This window comes from Rutidosis leptorrhynchoides, chromosome 1, assembly GCF_046630445.1.
Source record: "Rutidosis leptorrhynchoides isolate AG116_Rl617_1_P2 chromosome 1, CSIRO_AGI_Rlap_v1, whole genome shotgun sequence".
Lineage (NCBI taxonomy): Eukaryota > Viridiplantae > Streptophyta > Magnoliopsida > Asterales > Asteraceae > Rutidosis > Rutidosis leptorrhynchoides.
Window position 1 is genome coordinate 301,894,878 of NC_092333.1, and position 11,768 is coordinate 301,906,645.

An 11,768-nucleotide genomic window follows, 5' to 3' on the forward strand; every position below is an offset into this window, starting at 1 on the left:
CTGATCTACTAATTGACGCGAATCCTAAAGATAGATCTATTGGGCCTAGCGAACCCCATCCAAAGTACCGGATGCTTTAGTACTTCGATGTTGTTTTATATCATGTCCGAAGGATTTCCCAGAATGATAGGAGATATTCTTATATGCATCTTGTTAATATCGGTTACCAGGTGTTCAATCCATATGAATGATATTTTTGTCTCTATGCATGGGACGTTTATTTATGAGAACTGAAAATGAAAATCTTGTGGTCTATTAAAATGATGGAAATGAATGTTTATTATAAACTAATGAACTCACCAACCTTTTGGTTGACACTTGAAAGCATGTTTATTCTCAGGTACGAAAGAAATCTTCCGATGTGCATTAGCTCATATTAGAGACATTACTTGGAGTCATTCATGACATATTTCAAAAGACGTTGAATTCGAGTCGTTGAGTTCATCAAGATTATTATTAAGTCAATTATAGTTAGATATATTATGAAATGGTATGCATGCCGTCAACTTTCAATGTAAAGCAAGTTTGTCTTTTTAAAATGAATGCAATGTTTTCAAAATGTATCATATAGAGGTCAAGTACCTCGCGATGAAATCAACTATTGTGAATCGTTTGTAATCGATATGGACTTCATCTAGATGGATTAGGACGGGTCGCTTCAAACATAACCCACACTAAACCTCACCTTCTATTCCTGCAAACTGATCGAACTGGGTCTTTGTTTCTAGTTCCATAGCAACCCTCACCATTAAACAACCCTTTATGAGGTTTATCATCACCATATCCTACAACCTTCTTGTTATTAGATGAACCTCACTAAATCAACACTACCCATGTTTCTGTTTCTTTCAAAATACAAACACAAACCACATAACTAAAATCATGATTGTTGCTACACCACTTTTATGTTCGTTAAAACTATTGCTATGCTTCCTCCTGTCTCCTGTTTATCAAAACCAATCGAAACCACCATTACTCCACGTACATGATCCCCATTTTAACCACTGATTAGCCACCATCGAAGCCACCGTACCATCATCGTTCACTATCCTAAACCATCAAGTTTGTTGATAATGCTAAAAACGAACATATATTTCATAGCATTATTCCTCAAGAAAGACAAGCTTTTAGTTGCAATTGTTCTATTTACAAGTGATATTCGTTTAAATAATAAAAGGTGAAGACAAAAGACAGATTCGACGAATTGAAGACGCAAACGACCAAAAAGCTCAAAAGTACAAAAGACAATCAAAAAGGTTCCAATTATTGATAAGAAACATCTCGAAATCACAAGAGTACAAGATTCAAAACGCAAAGTACAAGATATTAAATTGTACGCGAGGACGTTCGAAAATCCGGAACCGGGACCAGAGTCAACTCTTAACGCTCGACGCAACGGACTAAAAATTACAAGTTAACTATGTATATAAATATAATATAATATATAATTAATTATATTAATTATATATATATTATATTTATATATAAAAAAACCGTCGGCAGAGAAAACTCCAAGGACTGAGCTGTAAATACTATCTCCGCGACTCGCGGAGTTTGAAGAGCATTTTGCCGCGAGTCGCGGAGCCCCAAAATTCAACTCTGGCTATAAAGCAAACCGAATTCTGATCAAATTTCATATTCTATTTTCTATCTCTCTCTCTCAATATATACGTAATATATATATATAATTTATATTTTAATTTTAATTTTAATTTTAAATCCTAATAATAAGGGTATGTTAGCGAATGTTGTAATGGGTGTAAGTCGAAATTCTGTCCGTGTAACGCTACGCTATTTTTAATCATTGTAAGTTATGTTCAACCTTTTTACATTAATGTCTCGTAGCTAAGTTATTATTATGCTTATTTAAAATGAAGTAATCATGATGTTGGGCTAATTACTAAAATTGGGTAATTGGGCTTTGTACCATAATTGGGGTTTGGACAAAAGAACGACACTTGTGGAAACTAGACTATGGGCTATTAATGGGCTTTATATTTGTTTAACTAAATGAAAGTTTGTTAATGTTAATATAAAGATTTACAATTGGGCGTCCCTATAAATTACCATATACACTCGATCGGACACGATGGGCGGGGTATTTATATGTACGAATAATCGTTCATTTAACCGGACACGGGAATGGATTAATAGCCACTAGAATAATTAAAACAGGGGTGAAATTACATTCAAGGGTAATTGGTGTAATTGTTAACAAAGTAGTAAAACCTTGGTTTACACGCAGTCGATAACCTGGTGTATTCATTAAACAAAGTATTAAAACCTTGTTACAATTCGAATCCCCAATTAGTTGGAATATTTAACTTCGGGTATAATAATAATTTGACGAGGACACTTGCACTTTATATTTATGACTGATGGACTGTTATGGACAAAAACCAGACGGACATATTAAATAATCCAGGACAAAGGACAATTAACCCATGGACATAAAACTAAAATCAACACGTCAAACATCATGATTACGGAAGTTTAAATAAGCATAATTCTTTTATTTCATATTTAATTTCCTTTATTTTATATTTAATTGCACTTCTAATTATCGCACTTTTATTTATTGTTATTTAATCGCACTTTTAATTATCGTATTTTTTAATTATCGCAAGTTTATTTTATCGCACTTTTATTATTCGCAATTTCATTATCGCTATTTACTTTACGCTTTAATTTAAGTCTTGTATTTATTTTATATTTTACATTAGGTTTTAACTGCGACTAAAATCTTAAAATCGACAAACCGGTCATTAAACGGTAAAAACCCCCCTTTATAATAATAATATTACTTATATATATATTTGTATTTTTATAAAAGTAAACCAATATAGCGTTGAGCTTTGTTTAAAGATTTCCCTGTGGAACGAACCGGACTTACTAAAAACTACACTACTGTACGATTAGGTACACTGCCTATAAGTGTTGTAGCAAGGTTTAAGTATATCCATTCTATAAATTAAATAAATATCTTGTGTAAAATTATATCGTATTTAATAGTGTTTCCTGCAAAAATTTAATAGTATTTTATACCCCTCTGCTTTGACATCAAGTATTTTTGGCGCCGCTGCAGGGGAACTATCTTAAAAGCCGGAAGCGCAACGCTAATATAAAAAAAAAAAAAAAAAAAAGAGTTTTAGTTAACTTTTATTAAAATTCTTTTTTGTAAAAAAAAAATACGTTTTAATTATTCGAAAATATAAAAAGAAAAAAAAAACAATAAAAATTTAAGTATTTTTAAGATTTTGTTAAATATTTAAGTTTTATAAGTTTCTTTATTTTTATTTTAGTTTATAAAAATATAAGTTTTAATATCTTTTATTTAATTAAAAAACAGAAAACAGAAAACATAAAATAAAAAAAAAAAAAATAAAGAAAAACGCGTAAAAATTGAAAGCTGTCAACAGAATTTCTGAACCCCGCGACTCGCGGGGTTTTCCTCATTAATCACCGCAACTCGCGAAAACCATCTGACACGCGCACAGAAGCCCTAAACCAGCATTAATTACGGGATATTATTAATTATAATTATTATTTAACCTAATTATTATTATTATTATTATTAGTTTTATTTTTATTTTTACTTTTTATTTAATTTATGTATTTAGTATTAATTAGTTTTATTAAATTGTAAAATTAGTAGTTTTATTAAATAAATAATATAAAAATAATATTTTTATAAAAATTGTACTTTTTACAACTTTTTGTATATTTTTATATTTTGTACCTTTTTAATCGTTGTAACGTAATATTTGTATTTTTAGCTCATATTTAATTTTAAACTTAGTTTTTGCTATAGTTATTTTTACTCCTAGATTTTTAGGCTTTGCCGTAGAATTCCTTAAGTGCTTTTTCTTTAGACTAAGATTTAGGTGCTTTAGAATTTTGCGACGCCTTTTGAAGTTTTAGTTTCTTTTTAAGTTATTTCTATTTGGGATTTAGTTTCTCCTGTAAGCTTTAATATTTTTAGACCTTTTACTATGTATCAATTATCAATACAATTAATAATTTCAATTTGCGATTATAATTTTAAGTTAGTTGTAGTAATAAGGTTAGGTTAGTTAAGTATTTTTAAGTTTTTATAAGTTTCTTTTATTTTTCCGTCACCTTTTATTTTTCAACCATTTTTTTTCTTTTTCAACCTTTTTCGACGAACTCTCTTTCTCTCTTATTTCTCGCCATTCTAGTTTTTAGGACTTAGAATTTTTTCTACTTCTTATCTAAATTTCTTAAAATTACGAAAATTTATTTTAAGTGGTTAAATTGATAGACATCAAAATTTTCTGGTTCGTAGTAATAGTTGGATTTGTACGTGGACCGGGTTATTGGAGCCAAACAGTCCTCAATTATATTGAGACCAAACGAATCCTGCCCCTCTGCTGCATCTTTTGGCTATTCGAAACGTGGGCAAAATCAGAAAAGTCTATTGATTGGATAACTTATTATAATTTTTGTTTCCTTTTAAAAACTACTAGGATATTCTGTGAATGCACCGAGCAAGACGTTCATCACCTTTTGTACGTTCACCACCTGTAACTAGATCAAGACATCGTTTAACAAATATAACCGCCGTTGATTTTTCTTTAGAATCGTCATCCAGTCGACCAAGTACTTCAGTTCAAATTTCCGATAATCCATTTTTTGAACCCGACCTCACAATTGAGAATCCAGAGAATATTCAGGAACGGTTCGTAGATCCTGAACCATTAAACTTTCCTCCGGAACCACCAATCATTCAAACAGAGATTGTTGAGGAACGAACCATCAAATCAGAATCATCTAGTGATACCGATTCAACAAATTCAATTATGGAGAATCTGGAACCTTTAAGTATGGAAGACCGAATGAGAGCTAAACGCACTGGCCAAGGTCACGCAATTACTCATCCAGACATTAATGCGCCAGATTATGAAATCAAAGGACAAATTCTACACATGGTGACTAATCAATGCCAATTTAGTGGTGCGCCGAAGGAAGATCCAAATGAACATCTACGTACCTTTAATAGGATCTGCACACTATTTAAAATACGAGAAGTGGAGGATGAACAGATATATCTCATGTTATTTCCCTGGACTTTAAAGGGAGAAGCCAAAGATTGGTTGGAATCGTTACCTGAAGGGGCGATCGATACATGGGACGTTTTAATTGACAAATTTCTTAAACAATTCTTTCCTGCATCTAAAGCCGTGAGACTTCAAGCAGAAATTGTTACGTTCACACAGAAGCCAAATGAAACTCTATATGAGGCGTGGACAAGATATGGAAAGTTGTTAAGAGGATGTCCGCAACATGGTTTAGACACCTGTCAAATAGTACAAATATTCTACCAAGGATGCGACATCACTACAAGAAAAGACATAGATATAGCAGCTGGTGGTTCTATTATGAAGAAAACCGAAACTGATGCTTACAAAATTATTGATAATACTGCTTCCCACTCACATGAGTGGCATCAAGAAAAAGATATCATTAGATCATCTAAAGCAACTAGAGCCGATTCTAGTCATGACTTAGATTCCATTTCGGCAAAGATAGATGATGTGGAGAGACGAATGGAAAAGATGACTAAAGATATTCACGCTATACGAATTAGTTGTGAGCAGTGTGGAGGACTACATTTGACAAAAGATTGTCTCAGTATTGAATTAACAATGGAACAAAGAGAGAATATTTCATACATAAACCAAAGGCCTGGAAATAATTATCAGAATAATTATCAACCGCCAAGACCGATTTACAATCAAAACCAGAATTATAATCGAAATATTCCATACAACAACCAACAAGGTCCTAGCAATCAACAAGTATCCAATAATACTTACAATCAGCAAAGACCGAATTTTCAAAACAAACCACAACAACAAACCGATGATAAAAAGCCGAATTTAGAAGATATGATGACGAAGCTAGTTGAAACTCAAACACAGTTTTTCACATCTCAGAAACAAACCAATGAACAAAATGCTCAAGTATTTAGAAATCAACAAGCTTCTATTCAAAATCTGGAACAAGAAGTAAGTAACCTAGCAAGGTTAATAGGTGAAAGAAAACCGGGAAGTCTACCTAGTGATACAAATGCTAACCCCCGGAATGAAACAGCTAAAGCTATTACCACAAGAAGTGGTACAACACTTAAACCACCTGAAATACCTGTAACTTCTGATGAAACTATTCCTACTCCACAAGAACCACAACCTGATCAAGATAAGGAAAAAGAACCGGTAGTTGAAAAGGTTAATGAAGATAACACAGTTAAGGATAAACCTTATGTTAAACCATACCAACCACCACTTCCTTACCCGAGTAAAATGAAGAAAGAGAAACTTGAAGCCGAGCAATCCAAATTCTTGGATATGTTTAAACAGATAAATGTAAATCTTCCTTTCATTGATGTGATTTCAGGAATGCCAAGATATGCTAAATTCTTGAAAGATCTAATCACGAATAGAAAGAAAATGGAAGAACTCTCGGCTGTTACTATGAATGCTAATTGTTCAGCAGTACTGTTGAATAAGATACCAGAAAAACTATCTGATCCAGGAAGTTTCACAATTCCATGTTTTCTGGGTAGTCTTAGTTCAATAGAAGCATTGGCAGACTTAGGTGCTAGTATAAATCTAATGCCGTATTCACTATACGCTAAACTAGACCTTGGAGAATTAAAACCAACCAGAATAAGCATACAACTAGCCGATAGATCAATAAAATATCCTAGAGGGATAATGGAGAACATGCTAGTTAAAGTTGGTACTTTAGTATTTCCAGTAGATTTTGTTGTTTTGGACATGGAAGAAGATTCTCAAGTTCCTCTCATATTAGGAAGACCATTCTTAAACACGGCTAAAGCAATGATAGACGTGTTCGGTAAGAAACTGACCCTAAGTATAGAGGATGAGAGTGTTACCTTTTCAGTTGATAGAGCAATGCAACAACCACAATCTGCAGATGATACATGTTATTATATTCAAACTATAGATGCACATGCAGAATTATTAGAAGAATTTCCAGAATTACAAGGAACGGGAGAATGTTCTTTAGGAGAAGGTAATGAACCAATTGATGAAGCTGAAATGTTAGCTACACTTATAGCTAATGGATATGAACCAACAACAGAAGAAATTCAAATGCTAAAAGAAGAAGACAGATATCGATATAAATCATCGATAGAAGAACCTCCGAAATTAGAGTTAAAGCCACTTCCAAACCATTTGGAATACGCTTATTTACATGGTGAATCTGAATTACCTGTAATAATATCGTCTTCTCTTACTGAAAATGAGAAATCACAACTCATTTCTGTGTTGAAAGCTCATAAACCAGCCATTGCATGGAATATTCATGATATTAAAGGAATAAGTCCTTCGTATTGCACACATAAAATCCTTATGGAAGAAGGTCATAAAACGTATGTGCAACGCCAACGAAGACTAAATCCTAATATGCAAGATGTTGTTAAAAAGGAAATTATTAAACTGCTAGATGCAGGTTTGATATATCCAATTTCTGATAGTCCATGGGTAAGCCCAGTTCAATGCGTACCTAAGAAAGGTGGCATGACTGTTATCACAAATGAGAAAAATGAGCTTATTCCTACTAGGACTGTAACAGGATGGCGTGTATGTATTGATTATAGAAAATTAAATGACGCCACCAGAAAAGATCACTTTCCCTTACCTTTCATAGATCAAATGTTGGAAAGATTAGCCGGAAATAGTTACTATTGTTTTCTAGATGGATTTTCCGGATATTTTCAAATTCCAATAGCACCCGAAGATCAAGAGAAAACCACATTAACGTACCCTTATGGTACTTTTGCTTACAAACGCATGCCATTTGGACTTTGTAACGCCCCTGCAACCTTTCAAAGGTGTATGATGGCGATTTTTCACGACATGATAGAAGAATGCATGGAAGTATTCATGGATGACTTTTCAGTCTTCGGTGATACATTTAAATCATGTCTAGTTAATCTGGAACGAATGCTAATTAGATGCGAAAAATCAAATCTAGTACTTAATTGGGAGAAATGCCATTTCATGGTTAAAGAAGGCATCGTTCTTGGACATAAAATTTCAAAAGAAGGAATTGAAGTGGATAGAGCTAAAGTAGATGTAATTGCTAAACTTCCACATCCCACCAATGTTAGAGGAGTTAGGAGTTTTCTAGGGCATGCCGGTTTTTACCGACGTTTTATAAAAGATTTTTCTAAAATTGCCACTCCTATGAATAAACTCCTAGAAAAGGATGCGCCATTCATCTTTTTAGATGAGTGTATCAAATCTTTTAATATTCTTAAAGAAAAACTCACTAATGCGCCGATCATGATAACACCAAATTGGAATCTACCATTTGAACTAATGTGCGATGCAAGTGATTTTGCAATGGGAGCCGTTTTAGGACAAAGGATTGAAAAACGATTTCAACCTATATATTATGCTAGTAAGACATTACAAGGAGCACAAACGAACTATACCACTACTGAAAAAGAACTCCTTGCTATTGTCTTTGCTTTTGACAAATTTCGATCATATCTCGTTCTAGCAAAAACGGTGGTCTATACCGACCATTCTGCTCTTAGATACCTATTTTCAAAACAAGATGCTAAACCAAGATTAATCCGTTGGATCTTACTCTTACAAGAGTTTGATATTGAAATCCGAGATAAAAGAGGAGCAGAAAATCTCGCCGCTGATCATCTTTCTCGTCTTGAAAATCCCGAATTAGAAGTTCTAAATGAATCAGCCATACAAGACAACTTTCCTGATGAATATATCTATTGAAGATAGATTATAAAGAAATCCCATGGTTTGCAGACTATGCAAACTACTTAGTTTGTGGATTCCTTGAAAAAGGATTATCGTACCAAAGACGAAAGAAATTCTTCAGTGATATAAAACACTATTTCTGGGAAGATCCACATCTGTTTAAAAGTTGTCCCGATGGAATAATGCGCCGATGTGTATTCGGAGATGAAGCCAGTAAAATATTAAACCATTGTCACACAGGACCAACAGGAGGGCATTATGGGCCTCAACTAACAGCAAGAAAAGTTTATGAAGCTGGATTCTATTGGCCTACAATTTACAAAGACGCACACCTTCTTTGCAAATCCTGTGATGCATGTCAAAGGGCCGGAAAAATAAGTCAACGTGATGAAATGCCACAAAATGTCATTCAAGTATGTGAAGTATTTGACATTTGGGGTATTGACTTTATGGGTCCATTTCCAAAATCTCATAATAATCTATATATACTCGTAGCCATTGATTATGTATCTAAATGGGTGGAAGCACAAGCTCTCCCAACTAACGATGCACGAGTTGTAGTCAACTTTTTAAAACGTCTTTTTGCAAGGTTTGGAACACCGAAAGCTTTAATAAGTGATCGGGGTACTCATTTCTGTAATAATCAACTTGAGAAAGTTCTTAAAAGATATGGAGTAACTCATAAAATCTCCACCGCATATCATCCACAAACAAGTGGACAAGTTGAAAATACCAACCGAGCTTTAAAACGTATTCTAGAGAAAACCGTAGGATCAAATCCGAAGGAATGGTCCATTAAATTGGAGGATGCACTCTGGGCTTTTAGAACAGCCTACAAAACTCCAATTGGAACCACACCTTTTAGACTTGTTTATGGAAAAGCATGTCATCTTCCAGTAGAAATTGAACACAAAGCATTTTGGGCTTTGAAGACATGTAATCTTGATTTACATGAAGCCGGACGTCTACGATTAAGTCAACTAAATGAATTAGAAGAATTAAGACATGAAGCATACGAAAATTCGTTAATTTATAAAGAAAGAACGACGAAATGGCATGATAAAAGAATCAGAAGTTCAAAAGAATTTAAAGAAGGAGACAGAGTTCTTCTTTTCAATTCACGATTCAAGCTATTTCCTGGAAAATTGAAATCAAGATGGTCTGGACCATTCATAGTCAAAAGAGTTTTCCCATACGGAACGATAGAATTAATAAATTCAAATGGGATTGAATTTAAAGTTAATGGTCACAGAGTTAAACATTACATACATGGTCCGATGGAAGTCGACAACGAAGTTAATCACAATTTCGATACCACAGCTAACTAAGTGTGGGGAGAATCAAGTCTTTAAAGGATAATATGTATTTCTGTTAGAGTTAGATTGTCTGTTTTCGTGTAGTTCTCGAAAATGGAACCCGAATGGTCTTTCCCTAGCAGACCCTAAAGAACTAGTCTTCTCCCCCCATTCTGAATTTTTATTTTTTTTAGGTTTTTACGAAATGAAGACTGCCTGTGAACTAAACCATGGTCTAATGCTACACGCTTTGATCACTAAAAGAAATAATGATATACTACCGAGCGAATTAGTATCAGTAATCAGAGAAAGAATGGACGGAGTTAGAAAAGAATCCAGATGCGAAGATAATAAGTTACAATTTGGTAAAGGAAAATCAAAATCCGCAGAGAAAAGAAGAGCACGACACCTAGAAAGATGTCACAAATGCGGAAAATGGTCACATGGAGGTAAATGTTCAAATAATCAAACCTATTCAAATACCGAATTTGTTACTTTATGCAGAGACGGACCGTTCATATGTTTAGAAGAAAAGACACTGAATGCTCGAGGTTACGCCTTTGGAGCCATGGAAAATCAATTAAACCGACTATCTTATGAATGGAATAGATCATATAACTAAGAAATCTATTTCACAGGTATGTCTGTACAGTTTTTATTTTTATTTTTATTTTTAACCTTTTGATAATAAACGCTAATTTGTTCGCTAAAAAGTATTAAATTGGTATTAAATAAAATTAGGTTTGGCGACCGAAATTATTGATATCATTCAAAAATTTATTACATCACTGCGAAATTTAACGTTTATTCTTAAGGTATAAATATCTTTAATCAATCAACCCAAAATATTTCAAAAATTCGTCATGAGTTAAATTAGGTCTTGGAACCGAAATTACTTTACCGAAAAGAGGGGCGCATATTTTTGATAATATTTGATTGATTAAAGTGGGATAAAAAGACAAAAAGATTTTTAATTTTATTTTTACCATGTTTTTAATCTTAATATTTAAATCTTAAATTAATATTGTAAACTTTGTAAAAACAATATATTTAAAATTGTAAATATTTGAAAAATTAATATAAGTTTGGTATGAATTTATAATATGAATTTTTAAATTAAGTTTGGTGTGAATTTTTAATTTTTAAAATATGAAATTTTAATTTTATGCATTTCAAATTTCAAGTTTGGTGTGAATTTTTAATTTTTAATTTTGAATTTTATATTTAAGTTGTGTGAATTTAAAAACAAAAATTTAGTTTATCTCATTAAGTTAAGAATATGATTTTTAAAATTCGTCGTAAGTTGAAGACTAGGTCTTTGAACCGAAATTGCTTTACCCGAGGGAGGGACGAGAACTTTTATTATCATTATTTTTAATCTTATTGAATTAGAGTATGCCAAAAACATTGAAAAAACCCAAAAATCTTAGCTTTTAAAACAATTGCTACAAAAAGACAAATTTTAAAATTTTGTCGAGGGACGGACTAGGACATCGATCCGAAACGACCTCGTCCTAAATAACAAAGGAAACAAAATTTTAAAATTAATTACTTAATTGTTTTAATAAGTTATTGATTATATATAAAAAAAAAAAAAAAAAAAATTTATCAAACTCCGCGACTCGCGGAGTTTGAAGTACAAAACCTCCGCGACTCGCGGAGGGACCAAATTACAGAAAAAAAATATAAAGAG